At 45.7% G+C, this 16,519-nt stretch overlaps 1 long non-coding RNA gene across 1 annotated transcript; it reads right to left on the bottom strand.

The window, feature by feature from the left end:
* Window positions 1-15,187: 15,187 nt before the first annotated feature.
* LOC147957971 (uncharacterized) lies at window positions 15,188-16,075 on the bottom strand. The gene is made up of 3 exons (XR_015610169.1): window positions 16,040-16,075; window positions 15,874-15,931; window positions 15,188-15,786 (listed from the first exon to the last, which is right to left on the bottom strand). It is a non-coding gene; the product is annotated as an uncharacterized LOC147957971 (long non-coding RNA).
* Window positions 16,076-16,519: the final 444 nt, after the last annotated feature.

Below are 16,519 nucleotides of genomic sequence, written 5' to 3' on the forward strand. Positions count from 1 at the left end.
GTGAACTGGATTATTGACTCTAGTGCAAGTGGGAGACTGTTGGAAATATGCCCTAGAGGCAATAATAAATTAGTTATTATTATATTTCCTTGTTCATGATAATCGTTTATTATCCATGCTAGAATTTTATTGATAGGAAACTCAGATACATGTGTGGATACATAGACAACACCATGTCCCTAGTAAGCCTCTAGTTGACTAGCTCGTTGATCAATAGATGGTTACGGTTTCCTGACCATGGACATTGGATGTCATAGATAACGGGATCACATCATTAGAAGAATGATGTGATGGACAAGACCCAATCCTAAGCCTAGCACAAGATCATGTAGTTCGTATGCTAAAGCTTTTCTAATGTCAAGTATCATTTCCTTAGACCATGAGATTGTGCAACTCCCGGATACCGTAGGAGTGCTTTGGGTGTGCCAAATGTCACAACGTAACTGGGTGGCTATAAAGGTACACTACAGGTATCTCCGAAAGTGTCTGTTGGGTTGGCACGAATCGAGACTGGGATTTGTCACTCCGTGTAAATGGAGAGGTATCTCTGGGCCCACTCGGTAGGACATCATCATAATGTGCACAATGTGATCAAGGAGTTGATCACGGGATGATGTGTTACGGAACGAGTAAAGAGACTTGCCGGTAACGAGATTGAACAAGGTATCGGGATACCGACGATCGAATCTCGGGCAAGTATCGTACCGATAGACAAAGGGAATTGTATACAGGATTGATTAAGTCCTTGACATCGTGGTTCATCCGATGAGATCATCGTGGAACATGTGGGAGCCAACATGGGTATCCAGATCCCGCTGTTGGTTATTGACCAGAGAGTTATCTCGGTCATGTCTACATGGTTCCCGAACCCGTAGGGTCTACACACTTAAGGTTCGATGACGCTAGGGTTATAGGGAATAGATATACGTGGTTACCGAATGTTGTTCAGAGTCCCGGATGAAATCCCGGACGTCACGAGGAGTTCCGGAATGGTCCGGAGGTAAAGATTTATATATGGGAAGTCCTGTTTTGGTCACCGGAAAATTTTCGGGTTTTATCGGTAATGTACCAGGACCACCAGGAAGATCCCGGGGGTCCACCAAGTGGGGCCACCGGCCCCGGAGGGCTGCATGGGCCATTTGTGGGAGGGGACCAGCCCCAGGTGGGCTGGTGCGCTTCCCCACAAGGGCCCAAGGGGCCTAAGGGGAGGAGGGGGGCAAACCCTAAGGGCATATGGGCCTTAGGGCTCATGCCTGGTGCGCCTCCCTCTCCCCCTCCACCTGGCCGCCACCCAGATGGGATCTGGGGGCTGCCGCCACCCCTAGGGAGGGAGCCCTAGGTGGGGGTGCAGCCCCTCCCCTTCCCTTATATATACTTGAGGTATTGGATGCTACAAGAAAGATGAGTTCCTCTTCTTCTTGGCGCAGCCCTACCCCTCTCCCTCCTCATCTCTTGTGGTGCTTGGCGAAGCCCTGCTGGAGTACCACGCTCCTCCACCACCACCACGCCATTGTGCTGCTGCTGGATGGAGTCTTCCCCAACCTCTCCTTCTCCCCTTGCTGGATCAAGGCGTAGGAGACGTCACCGGGCTGTACGTGTGTTGAACGCGGAGGTGCCGTCCGTTCGGCACTAGGATCATCGGTGATTTGGATCACGACGAGTACAACTCCTTCAACCCCGTTCTCTTGAACGCTTCCGCTTAGCGATCTACAAGGGTATGTAGATGCACTCTCCTTCCCCTCGTTGCTGGTTTCTCCATAGATAGATCTTGGTGACACGTACGAAAATTTTGAATTTCTGCTACGTTCCCCAACAGCTGCTACATAGAGAACTACAACTAAGGTCGAGACTTGGGCAGGTCTTTTCTGGCATGATACATGGTCTGAAGGCGAGGCACAACCCATAGCACATCATGACCCGAGATATGGTTGGTCGGGCTAAGAAATTAAGTAAACGGACAGTATGACCTGATATGAGATAGTGCGCTGGCCTGCATCACAGGCCACAACCCACAACACACAGAACCACATATTCCCCCCCTCTCTCCCTCTCTCCCTTGGGACTGTCTATGTTTCGCTTGCTGCGAGACGTCGGGAGCTCGCTTCTGATGATCTTGTACTGGCCGGCCCATTAGTTGTTACAAAACCTTAATTAGTTCGTCCATTTTTATTCTTTCTTTTGTTTCTATTTTTTTAAGTTTTTCAAAAAGCACTGAGCGAGCATTCAAAACTGAGAGAAGAGTTTTATTTACTAAAGTTTCACCCCATTATGATGAAATTCTCTCATCATAAGTATGACAGGTTGATCTTTATCTTAACGTGCTCTGGGGCGCTTGGTATGCCAAGATGTTGTTCTATAGAACATCTTTAGAGAACACACATATATAAGTTAGAATGTTAAATATGAGAGTTGGGTGCTCTATAGTAAACTGATGAAGAGGCACTAGAATATGTCATACAAGCTCCTACCCATGGAAAAGTCATTTGACAGACTAGTATCGATCAAGGCTTTACATGGAACTTGTTTGCACAAAACTTGCAGTTCAAAGCATAGTCCACTATTCAAGTTGTTAACGAGTGTTGTTTGGAGTTCTAGTCAAAAGTTAAAATTAACAGTCTTCACCTAAATACCAGTATAGAAGCATTGTTTTGAAACCACAGGCAAACTCTATGTGCCTCTAATTAAGATCTGGCGGGGAATTGTTGGAATTATTGGGCTTTTAACCCGTTTACTATGTCCAATCATTCCTAAAAATCCCATAGGCCTGTATGGACGATTCTTGCATGACAATGGGAGTGAGGAAAATTAAGTCCCTTCCCAATTGTAGAGGGTGTATTGGACCAGCATATAAAGTTTCCACCTTCACACACCACTAAGAGATTGAGAAGAGGACATATACATATGCACTCCTACCCACCTCGCCATGCAGCGCCTCGCACGCGCGCCGTGTTTCGTGATTGAGATGAGCCAGTCTAGGACCTGTGCCACTTGTGTGTCCTGTCTTCTTTTTGTCACATAGGACAGAAACTCACATAAGAAAGAAACTGAAACACTTTTGCACTCGTGAAAAATGAAACCAAACTGTTGTGGACTGTTCCCCTTGGTATACCCATTACTATTTCAGTTTCACTTCATCTAGTCTATGAGAAGTCACTCTTATTCCATAGACAAAGTCACTTCCTCTCCTTTGTCCATGCCTCTTGGTTCCCAAGCATTGTGCTGCCTACGGTTTTCCCACCTCGCTCCTCAGCGTACATCGCGAAGTGAGACAGTAGGCCTCCGAAAGCCCATCTCTTGTCATCCTGTACGGCCGAGGGCGATCAGGTTTTTGGCGAGCGTTCTCATGTTACTGTTGGATTCTACTCCATAGTGCGTGCGCACAATGACCTCGACGTCCATGACCTCCTCGGGGACATGGAGACCGGCGCGCCTATCTTCCACGACACTTTATGTGTTCTTATCCTTTCGTTTGAGATCGCATGAGCAATTCTCATACTAGATATTGATCTGTTGATGTTACTTTTATCATATACTAGCCAGGTGGCCCTCGCAAATGCAAGAGCATGATCTTTAGCACATTCTGAAATGTGCAGTATTTCCTTTTATCTTAAAAAAATACTGCCACTATTAGACACTAGTAGAAAAAGGGCCTGTTGTCCCGGTTCGTAAGGGCCTTTTGTCTCGGTTCCTGAACCGGGACTAAAGGGTCGGTACTAATGCCTTGTCCCTTTAGTCCCGGTTCAATCCAGAACCGGGACAGATGGGCCTCCACGTGGCCTATGCGCGGAGCCCAGGCAGGAGGGCCTTTGGTCCCGGTTGGTGGCACCAACCGGGACCAATAGGCATCCACGCGTCAACATTTCTGTGGCTGGGGTTTTTGTTTTTTTTTGAAAGGGGGGGGGTTTGGCGGTTTTGGGGGGTTAATTTAGGTGTTTCATATATTGTGTTAGCTAGCTATAATTAATAGAGAGAAGTGTCCTCTCTTATGTCCGTGCTTGGTCGACGCTACATACTACACATACGTATAGAGAGGACTAGACACGCTAGCTAGCTAGCTAGTAAGCAAACGAAGGAAACAGAAGATCATCATGAACATATATGCATACAGAGAGAAGTGATATCGACCACCTCTCCTTTCCGAGAGATTGGTCGAACAACAAGTTCTCGTATATCTATCCAACACTACCGGCTACATATATACAATAATTATCTCTGACAAATATAATCTCCTAACATACGGACTCATGGTCCACATAGTATTCTCCGTCTTCAGCGATCACGTGGTCAAGAAAGAATGCTGCCAATTCCTCTTGAATTGCTCGCATGCGAGCTGATGCTAGGAGTTCATCCCGCTTCCGAAACATCTAATTTGAAGAAGGGGGTCAATACATACATACATATATATATATATATATATATATATATATATATATATATATATATATATATGAGGCGATTTCCTATGCATGGTGGTAGCTACGCACGCATGGTGGCAGCTACATATCCTTTGGCATAAGTGCCTTTTTTATATATGAGGTGTTGGGTTTCTTATGGCATCGGCACAAGTGCATTTTTTTGTACAAAAATAACTTTTTCTCACTTGTCTTTGTCTTTTTTATTTCCTTTCGAAACAAGTGCCTTTTTGTTGTGTAAAAATGGCCTTTCCTCACTTCTCTCACTCTTTTTGCTTGACTTTTTGGTATAATTGTGTGTTTGCTTGCCTGGCTGGTCCAAAGTAATGATATTTTTATTATAGAGTTATTTTTCATAGTCGAAAATAATTTAAAAAAGTAATTAGAGATAAAAATTGGGGCCGTGCGTAGCTACCACCATGGGTAGCAAATTATTTCTGATATATATATATATGAATGAATGAAACTCAACACAAATGATGGTAATAAAATAAAATTGTGAATGTTGTTATTTACGCACTTCATATTGTTCGTCAGAGTAGCCCCGCTCACAGGTCGTGCGGCGGATGGACTTGCAAACGTAGTATCCACAGAAATCATTCCCTTGTTCCTGCCACAACGACTTTACAAGAAATAGAGGTCAATCAAACTGATAAGCAAGAATGTCAAATGGTATTGATGAAACTAGCGCTTGAATCAATAGGAGATGCGCGGAACATGCTACTATAGTACTTACTTTCGGGTGTCTAAATTGCACCTTCTTCGGGAGTCCCGGAACTTTTTTGGTGAATTTTTTCCAAACCCTGCCAGACAAAGAAAACAATTACTTGATATATCAGGAAATGAACAAAGTTGCTGATATGGTGGATAATGATTGATTTAACTTACTTCTCGAGCATTTGAGTCATGTCCGCATAGTCCTGGGGATCTTTTCGTCTTGAGTCTAAGACGGTTACTAGTCCCTGCTCAAGCTTAATCTCTAGGAGAATATAGTGGAAACTGCACACACATGCATAACTCATCAATTACATTAGTATAACCTTGACTATTATATAAGGGAAACCGAATACGCACAAGACAGTAACACTCACTTGAAGTTGTAAGGAAAGAATATTATATCTTTGTTTTCATTTATTACCAATGATCGTAGCAAGTTGGCCTCGGTATCTGCGGCATGAAATTTAACCTGAGTTGCATCTATGATATTTGTGTTAATGAACCCAATATCACCGATTTGTCGTTTCTTCAATTCGACGATCTTCAATCTGCATAATATAGTGAGGATAATTATAAATACATGAAATGAAAGAGCTAAGCTATATAGAGAGACTTAATGACAGAAGTATTACTACTTACAGACAGTAGCAGGTGACCGTTGCTTTATCGAGGGCCAATTGATTGAAAAACTGAAAGAACTCCTCAAATGGAACAGGCAACATATCAATTCCAACGAGGTCATGCTCCTTTTTAACTCTCACATACAAAGTACTCCTCCCCCCAGACTCTCTGCAGATTTTCAAGTACCAATCATGCAATCTTTGCATCATCGTTGATAGAGATCATTCATCTCTGACGAGAGGCTTCCCCTACTCGTATCTTTGTATCTGCACCTCCATGAAATCATAATGTACATCGTCGGGCAGGTAATCTCCAAGATTGCTATAACTGGGCACCATCCTCGGATCATTTGCGACAATGTCGCTAGGCACCTTGAGCGGGGGGCACGATTGCTTTGCTTGTTCGCCGAGCTGTGCAATTTGTTTCCCATCTCGTCGTTCTTTCAGCCTTGATCACTGACAGTACTTCCCGACCGCTCCGCTTCGGCAAATTCCTTTGCAATAATGCGCTCATAGTTTCCTTTCGACAGAGACTTAATTGGGTGATTTTGTCAGGGCAGCCAGAGTGCGCTTCGCTTTCACCGGATCTACCTTCTCCTTCGGAGGTGGATGTTTCTTTGCTTTCACCCCTTCAAAGAAGTTCCTCACTTCTTCTCGCGTGATCTCGGCGTTCTCCTCCGGGATCCTCTCGTATGGTAACTTCTCTGGAGTCTTCAGAGAAGGACCGAATCTGTATGTCCTCCTGCCTCTGGTTGTACGGCTAGATGCCAGCCAAGCAGACGAAGTTGTTGTCTTCTTTACTTGCTTACGAGGCGGAGGAGAAGGACTACGACGCGCCGGAGTAGCTGCTGGAGCGGCGGCGAGTCTCTTCCACCCTTGCTGACGAGGCGGAGAAGGAGGAGGCTGGCTGCTCGGGCACGCCGGCGCAGGCAAAGCAGGAGGCGGAGTGCCGCCAGGTGCCGGAGAAGGAGCCAGCCGAGTGCCCTCATCGTCACTCGCCGGAGGAGGAGGCCGTGGAGGAGGCGGAGTGCCCTGATTCGTCATCGGAGGAGGAGGCGGAGGCATCCAGTTCGGAAGGTTGATGAGCTCCTTCTGCCATAGGCATGGAGTCTTCAGAGCAGAACCCAGCCGAGTCTCCCCTTCACCGGTAGGGTGGTCAAGTTGGAGGTCCTCAAATCCCTCTGTTATTTCATCCACCATCACCCTATCATATCCTTCTGGAATCGGCCGGCAGTGAAAAGTTGCGCCGGGTTCAGTAGGAAAAACAGAGCCAACAGCCGCCTGAACCTTCATATTAATCCATTGCGTCATAAGGTGGCAATTTTGAGACACCGTGATAGCATCCACGGGATAGCTGGCAGGAGCCATCAAGGCATGCTCTGGCTGAAGAAGCTCGATGGAAGCCACGCTGCTTCTCCGCTGAGATGGCGGGGTAGCTTCGGGGGAAGCTTCGGCAGTTCGTTTGCTGCAATTTGCTTCTCGTTCCTCTATCGCTTGTACCCTTGCTTGCAGCGCCTGCATTTGGGTCTGCTGCACTTTTTTCCTCCTCTCCTGGCATTTGTAACCGCCTGTGTCCGGAAACCCAACCTTCCACGGAATGGAGCCTGGCGTGCCTCGTGCCCGTCCAGGGTGCTCAGGATTCCCGAGGGCCATTGTGAGCTCGTCGTTCTCTCTGTCTGGAACGAACGTCCCTTGCTGCGCTGCTTCGATATACTGCTGAAGCTTCTTGACTGGTATGTCCATTTGATCGTTCGTCCAAATGCACTTCCCTGATACAGGGTCCAAGGTTCCGCCAGCCCCGAAGAACCAAGTCCAGCAACGATCTAGCCAGTTAATTGTCTCTGGTTCGATCCCTTTATCAGCCAGATCATTCTCAGTCTTGGCCCACTTAGGCCGGGCTACGAGGTAGCCACCTGACCCCGTGCGATGGTGATGCTTCTTCTTCGCAGCATTTTGCTTGTTTGTCGCCGACATCTTCTTACTCTTTTCCGATGTCTTGTGGGCCACAAATGCGGGCGAGTGATCTATGATCTTCTCATATCTGCCCTTGAATTCTGGTGTCTCTTTATTTTCGACAAACTTATTCAGCTCTTTCTTCCACCTCCTGAATAGTTCTGCCATCCTCTTAAGAGCAAAATACTTGATTAATTGCTCTTTAACTGGCTTCTCCGGATCATCCTCTTGCAGTAGGGTGAAATTTGACTTCAGCTCAGTCCAAAGATCATTTTTCTGCATATCATTGACACAAGACACCTCAGGGTCTTCTGTAGCCGGCTTTAACCATTGCTGGATGCTGATCGGGATCTTGTCCCTAACCAAAACCCCACACTGAGCAACAAATGCGCTCTTTGTCCGGAGGGGTTCAATCGGTTGGCCGTCGTGCGCGATTGCTATGATCTCAAACTTTTCATCCGAGCTCAACTTTTTCTTCGGGCCTCGTCTCTTTACCGAAGTTGTGCTCGATCCAGAGGGCTAGAAAAAAGAACAAAGACTTAATTAATATGTGTACATACCAAAACAATGAATGCATCAATTAGCTAGTCAGCAGAAGCTTAACTAATATATATACCTGGCCGGACTCGGTTCGGTCACCGGAGACGTCATCACGGTCTCCTTCTTGCACCGGCATTGGGTCACCGGAGTCGTCATCACGGTCTCCTTCTTGCACCGGCATTAGGTCACCGGAGCCATCATAATCATAGCCAGCTGCTTCCAGACCATCGGTGTCGTTGAGAAACAACGAGCAGACGGCATCACTTCCTCATGCGATTATGTCCCCCAACAACTCTTCTTGTACTTCGTCTCGGGCGGTGTCCATAGTTTCTACAAATATTTACAACATGGCAATTATTATTCAAACATGACAGATGGATATATTAGTGGCAAACGTAGAACTAATATTAATTAGTGGCCTCGACGCTGCTTCTCTAGGGTTTGGGGTGGCCTCGACGCTGCTTTTCTAGGGTTTGGGGTTGCCTCGACAACACTTCAAGGATAAAAAAAGAAGAGGAAGAAGAAAAAAGAGGAGAAGAAAGAATAGAGGAGTAAGCTTCTCCTCTTTTTTTCTTCTTCTTCCTCTTTTTTTATCGGGAACGAGGGTCGTCGAGGGTCACCGAGTGGTAGAGGAAACCCTAAATAGCAAGTATCGTGGGTGTGAGATACATGTGGCCGTCGGTGTCGGACACTACATCCACGTCCCACAAGTGACGTGGGCGTCGAAGCCCGCGTCACTTGTGGGACGTGGATGTAGTGTCCGACACCGATGGCCACATGTATCTCACATCGACGATACTTGCTATTTAAGGTTTCCTCTACCGCTCGGCGACCCTAACCCTCGACGACCCTCGTTCCCGATAAAATAAAGAGGAAGAAGAAAAAAAGAGAAGAAGAAATCTTTCTTCTCCTCTTTTTTTCTTCTTCTTCCTCTTTTTTTATCGTGAACGAGGGTCGTCGAGGGTCACTGAACGGTAGAGGAAACCCTAAATAGCAAGTATCATGGGTGTGAGATACATGTGGCCGTCGGTGTCAGACATTACACCCGTGTCACTTGTGGGACGTGGATGTACTGTCCGACACCGACGGCCACATGTATCTCACACCCACGATACTTGCTATTTAGGGTTTCCTCTACCGCTTGGCGACCCTCGACGATCCTCGTTCTTGATAAAAAAAAGAGGAAGAAGAAGAAAAAAAAAGAGGAGAAGAAATGATAGAGGAGAACTCTTTTTTTCTTCTTCCTCTTCTTTTTTTATCCTCTTCTTCCTCTCATGTTCGACGACTCTCGACCCCTCGGCGACCCTAGACCCCCTCTCGACCCTCGACTCCTCGGCGACCGTCGACCCCCTCTCGACCCTTGACCCCTCGGCGACCCTCGACGACCCTCGTTCCCGATAAAAAAAAGAGGAAGAAGAAGAAAAAAAAGAGGAGAAGAAAGAATAGAGGAGAAGAACTCCTCTATTCTTTCTTCTCCTCTTTTTTTTCTTTTTACTCTTCTTTTTCTATCCTCTTCTTCCTCTCATGTTCGGCGACCCTCGACGACCCTCGTTCCTGATAAAAAAAAGAGGAAGAAGAAGAAAAAAAGAGAGGAGAAGAAAGAATAGAGGTCTCCTCTATTCTTTCTTCTCCTTTTTTTCTTCTTCCTCATCTTTTTTTATCCTTTTCTTCCTCTCATGTTCGACGACCCCCTCTCGACCCCCTCTCGACTGTCGACCCCCTCTCGACCCTCATATATAAAACATTTTCTTCCTTCTTCTTCCTTCTATTCCTTCTTCCTAAATATATAGAACTTTTTTTAAATGAAACTGACCTAAAATGTACTAAATCAGAGAACATATATAGATAAAACTTTTCTAATAAAAAAATCTAATTGTTGCATATATGTATTTTTAAAACATCATTACAATTGAAAAAATACATACATAAAAAAACATATATGAACATACATACAAAAACATCTATCTAAAAGATACATACATACATATATATATATGAAAATCTAAAAACATGTAAAAAACATTTGTAATTAAAAAAATGCACGGCGGCGGCGGGGGCAGCAGACGCGCGGTGCTCACAGAGGCGGCGACGCGTAGGGGCAGGGGACGGCCGGCGAGGGCGCGGGCGACGGCGACGACGGGCACAGGCGATGAGGGCGCGGGCGACGGCGACGACGGGCGCGGGCGACGGCCGGCGAGGGTGCGGGCGACGGCGACGATGGGCGCGGGCGACGGCCGGCGAGGGTGCGGGCGACGGCCGGCGAGGGTGCGGGCGACGGCGACGACGGGCGCGGGCGACGGTGACGGCGGGGGCGGCGTGCGGCGTCGGGGCAGCCTGACGGCGTCAAGGAGGTCGGCGTCGTCGGGGGCAACTGGCGAGGGAAATCTGAAAATTTCACAAGTCCTGGTTATATACCAAAGGCATTGGTCACGGTTCGTGGCACAAATCGTGACCAATGCCTCCATTTAGTCCCGGTTGGTGCCACCAACCGGGGCCAAAGGCCGCCGCTTCCCGCCCTTTGGGCTGCTGAAAAGAGGCCTTTGGTCCCGGTTGGTGGTACCAACCGGGACTAAAGGGGGGCATTGGTCACGGTTTATGCCACGAACCGTGACCAATGCCCCCTTTAGTCCCGGTTGCGGGCACCAACCGGGACCAAAGGCCTTGTGCTGCCCCGCGCCAAAACTTTAGTCCCACCTCGCTAGCTGAGAGAGCTCGAGAGTGGTTTATAAGCGCTACTGCGCCTTCCCTCTCGAGCTCCTCTCAAATGCAGGCTTTCGGGCATAACCCTGCGCTGTGTGCCTGTGGGCCTACTGGGCCTCCTGCGGGCCTGAATCCTGGCCCATGGTAGGGTTTCTAGTCGTATTCAGGCCGTGGGGGCCCAATAGGTGGCACTTTTTTTCTTTATTGCTTTATTTATTTTATTTTGTTTCTACTTACAACAAAATACTTATTGTTGCTATTTTTTCCATTTTTTTGTTTTGTTTTCTGCATTATTTATTTTCTTTTGTTTTTTGCTTTATATTTTAATTCTTTTTTGCTTTTTGTTTTAGAAAAATTATGAACTTTCTGTTAGTGCCATTAGTTTTCAAATTTGAAAACACTTTTTTAGTTTTTTTGTTTTCTTTGTTGCTTTATTTATTTTATTTTGTTTCTACTTACAACAAAATACTTATTGTTGCTATTTTTTTCAAGTTTTTTTTGTTTTGTTTTCTGCATTACTTATTTTCTTTTGTTTTTTGCTTTATTTTTTTATTCCTTTTGCTTTTAGTTTTAGAAAAATTATAAACTTTCTGTTAGTGCCATTAGTTTTCAAATTTGAAAACACTTTTTTAGTTTTTTTGCTTTCTTTGTTGCTTTATTTATTTTATTTTGTTTCTATTTACAAAAAAACTTATTGTTGCTATTTTTTTTGTTTTCCAGATTTTTTGTTTTGTTTTCTACATTATTTATTTTCTTTTGTTTTTTGCTTTATTTTTTATTTCTTTTTGCTTTTAGGTCAGCAAAATTATAAACTTTCTGTTAGTGCCATTAGTTTTAGAAAAATTATAAACTTTCTGTTAGTGCCATTAGTTTTCAAATTTGAATAGTTAAAATTTGAATTCTTTGAAATTTGTGTGAATCACAAGTTTGTGATTAACTTTACTAAAAAATGAACATAGATGCACCTATAGAGAAAATTTGACCTAAATTCATAGTTTTCAAATGAACTCTGAAAAAGTTGGCATAGCATACTCGTGTGTTACAAAGTTGGCATGGTATCATCATAATAGTTGCGGGAGAAAGTCTTCACTTTTTCTTCGCTTGTGTCATTTGCTTATTGCGCCGTAACCACGGATAATCTTCATCGTTTATCAGGATGCTTGGGTCAGCCTTGACATTGGATGGAGGAATTTCATGAAACTTCTCATAATCTTCATACATGCCTGTCTTGCCGTACACTCCCAGGATGTCCCTTTTTCCTGAAAGAACTATGTGGCGCTTTGGATCATCGTATGATGTATTCGCTTCCTTATCTTTTGTTTTTCTCGGTTTGGTAGACATGTCCTTCACATAGATAACCTGTGCCACATCATTGGCTAGGACGAACGGTTCGTCAGTGTACCCAAGATTTTTCAGATCCACTGTTGTCATTCCGTACTATGGGTCTACCTGTACCCCCCGCCTGACAGATTGACCCATTTGCACTTAAACAAAGGGACCTTAAAATCATGTCCGTAGTCAAGTTCCCATATGTCCACTATGTAACCATAATATGTATCCTTTCCGCTCTCGGTTGCTGCATCAAAGCGGACACCGCTGTTTTGGTTGGTGCTCTTTTGATCTTGGGCGATCGTGTAAAATGTATTCCCATTTATCTCGTATCCTTTGTAAGTCAATACAGTCAAAGATGGTCCCCTGGACAACAAGTACAACTCATCACAAACAGTGTTGTCACCTCTGAGACGTGTTTCCAACCAACTGCTGAAAGTCCTGATGTGTTCACATGTAATCCAGCCGTCGCACTGCTCCGGGTGTTTGGAGCGCAGACTGTTCTTGTGTTCATCGACATACGGGGTCACCAAGGTAGAGTTCTGTAGAACTGTGTAGTGTGCTTGAGACCAAGAATATCCGTCCCTGCATATTATTGAGTCACTTCCAAGAGTGCCTTTTCCAGTCAGTCTCCCCTCATACCGCGATTTAGGGAGACCTATCTTCTTAAGGCCAGGAATGAAGTCAACACAAAACCCGATAACATCCTATGTTTGATGGCCCATGGAGATGCTTCCTTCTGGCCTAGGGCGGTTACGGACATATTTCTTTAGGACTCCCATGAACCTCTCAAAATGGAACATATTGTGTAGAAATACGGGCCCCAGGATGACAATCTCGTCGACTAGATGAACTAGGACGTGCGTCATGACATTGAAGAAGGATGGTGGGAACACCAGCTCGAAACTGACAAGACATTGTGCCACATCACTCCTTAGCCTTGGTACGATTTCTGGATCAATCACCTTCTGAGAGATTGCATTGAGGAATGCACATAGCTTCACAATGGCTAATCGGACGTTTTCCGGTAGAAGCCCCTCAATGCAACCGGAAGCAGTTGCTTCATAATCACGTGGCAGTCATGAGACTTTAGGTTCTGAAACTTTTTCTCTGGCATATTTATTATTCCCTTTATATTCGACGAGAAGCCAGTCGTGACCTTCATACTGAGAAGGCATTCAAAGAAGATTTATTTCTCTTCTTTCGTAAGAGCGTAGCTGGCAGGACCTTTATACTGCTTCGGAGGCATGCCGTCTTTTTCGTGCAAACGTTGCAGGTCCTCCCGTGCCTCAGGTGTATCTTTTGTCTTCCCATACACGCCCAAGAAGCCTAGCAGGTTCACGCAAAGGTTCTTCGTCACGTGCATCACGTCGATTGAAGAGCGGACCTCTAGGTCTTTCCAGTAGGGTAGGTCCCAAAATATAGATTTCTTCTTCCACATGGGTGCGTGTCCCTCAGCGTCATTCAGAACAGCTAGTCCGCCGGGACCCTTTCCAAAGATTACGTGTAAATCATTAACCATAGCAAGTACGTGATCACTGGTACGCATGGCGGGCTTCTTCCCGTGATCTGCCCCGCCTTTGAAATGCTTGCCTTTCTTCCGACATTGATGGTTGGTCGGAAGAAATCGACGATGGCCCAGGTACACATTCTTCCTGCATTTGTCCAGGTATATACTTTCAGTATCATCTAAACAGTGCGTGCATGCGTGGTATCCTTTGTTTGTCTGTCCTAAAAGGTTACTGAGAGCGGGCCAATGGTTGATGGTCACGAACAGCAACGCCTTTAGGTTAAATTCCCCCTGTCTGTGCTCATCCCATGTACGTACACCGTTTCCATTCCACAGCTGTAAAAGTTCTTCAACTAATGGCCTTAGGTACACATCAATGTCGTTGTCGGGCTTCTTAGGGCCTTGGATGAGAACTGGCATCATAATGAACTTCCGCTTCATGCACATCCAAGGAGGAAGGTTATACATACATAGAGTCACGGGCCAGGTGCTATGATTGCTGCTCTGCTCCCCGAAAGGATTAATGCCATCCGCGCTTAAAGCAAACCATACATTCCTTGGGTCCTTTGAAAACTCATCCCAGTACTTTCTCTCGATTTTTCTCCACTGCGACCCATCAGCGGGTGCTCTCAACTTCCTATCTTTCTTCCGGTTCTCACTGTGCCATCGCATGAACTTGGCATGCTCTTCGTTTCTGAACAGACGTTTCAACCGTGGTATTATAGGAGCATACCACATCACCTTCGCAGGAACCCTCTTCCTGGGGGGCTCGCCGTCAACATCACCATGGTCATCTCGTCTGATCTTATACCGCAATGCACCGCATACCGGGCATGCGTTCAGATCCTTGTATGCACCCCGGTAGAGGATGCAGTCATTAGGGCATGCATGTATCTTCTCCACCTCCAATCCTAGAGGGCATACGACCTTCTTTGCTGCGCATGTACTGTCGGGCAATTCGTTATCCTTTGGAAGCTTCTTCTTTAATATTTTCAGTAGCTTCTCAAATCCTTTGTCAGCCACAACATTCTCTGCCTTCCACTTCAGCAATTGGGGTACAACCCCTTTTTGTGATCCTCTAACATGCGATCGAACTTCAGCTTCTCCTTTTGACTTTCGCATTGCGTCCTTGCATCGACAATGAGCCAACGGAGATCATCATCATCGGGCACATCGTCTGGTTCCTCTTAATCTTCACCAGCTTCACCAGTTGCAGCATCATTGGGCACATTGTCTGGTTCCTCTTGATCTTCACCAGCTCCCCCCCGTTGCAGCATCACCGTATTCAGGGGGCACATAGTTGTCATCGTCCTCTTCTTCTTCGTCGTCTTCCATCATAACCCCTATTTCTCCGTGCCTCGTCCAAACATTATAGTGTGGTTGTAAAGCAGGTGGGAGTGAAAGATTTTTCGGTTAGAGTAAGACCTCGTATTCCCACATTCAGTGCATGGACAACACATAAAACCATTCTGCTTGTTTGCCTCAGCCGCATCGAGAAACTGATGCACGCCCTTAATGTACTCGGAGGTGTGTCTGTCACCGTACATCCATTGCCAGTTCATCTGCGTGCATTATATATAATTAAGTGTCCAAATTAATAGAAGTTCATCATCACATTAAAACCAAAGTACATACATAGTTCTCATCTAACAACATATAGCTCTCCAGAGCATCTAATTAATTAAACCATACATTGAAACTATGTAAAACATTTTAATGCGAAAACAAATGCGATCATAATCGCAACCAAGGTAACAATTGATCCAACGGCATAATGATACCAAGCCTCGGTATGAATGGCATATTTTCTAATCTTTCTAATCTTCAAGCGCATTACATCCATCTTGATCTTGTGATCATCGACGACATCCGCAACATGCAACTCCAATATCATCTTCTCCTCCTCAATTTTTTTTATTTTTTCCTTCAAAAAATTGTTTTCTTCTTCAACTAAATTTAACCTCTCGACAATAGGGTCGGTTGGCATTTCCGATTCACATACATCCTACATAAATAAAGTCTATGTCACGTTGGTCGGCATAATTTTCATAAAAAATAAATGAACCAATAGTTATAAAGATAATGTATATACCACATCTGAATCATAGACAGGACGAGGGCCGACGGGGGCGGATACCAAAACCATCACACTATATAAGATGCAATAATAAAAGTAAGAAAATAATACAAGTATCTATGTAAACATACAAGTAAGAATATTTTTCCTTTCAGAAAGAAGATAAGAACAAGAGGCTCACCACGGTGGTGCCGGCGATGAGCTCGGCGCGGGTGATCGATGGCGGTGAAGACGGGGACGGGGCGTGACGGACCGCTAAATCTAGACAAATATTGAGGAAAATGGAGCTTGGAGGTCGAGCTTGTAGAGGAGAAAGCTTAAGTAGTGTGGCTCGGGCATTCCATCGAACACCTTGTGTGCGTAGGAGGTGAGCTAGAGCACCACCAAGCCCTCTCCCCCTCGGCTAGAAAAAAACAGAGCAGTGTGCTCTGCTCTTACGCGAGGGGGTATATATAGGCACCTCATTGGTCCCGGTTGGTGGCATGAAACGGGACTAAAGGGGAGCCTTTGGTCCCGGTTCAAGCCACCAACCAGGACCAATGGTGGTGGGCCAGGAGCGAGGCCCATTGGTCCCGGTTCGTCCCACCAACCGGGACCAAAAGGTCCAGATGAACCGGGACCAATGGCCCACGTGGCCCGGCTGGCCCCCTGGGCTCACGAA

The sequence above is a fragment of the Triticum urartu genome, chromosome 7A, assembly GCF_056163025.1.
Source record: "Triticum urartu cultivar PI428250 chromosome 7A, HENAU_Tu73, whole genome shotgun sequence".
NCBI classification, from domain to species: Eukaryota; Viridiplantae; Streptophyta; class Magnoliopsida; order Poales; family Poaceae; genus Triticum; species Triticum urartu.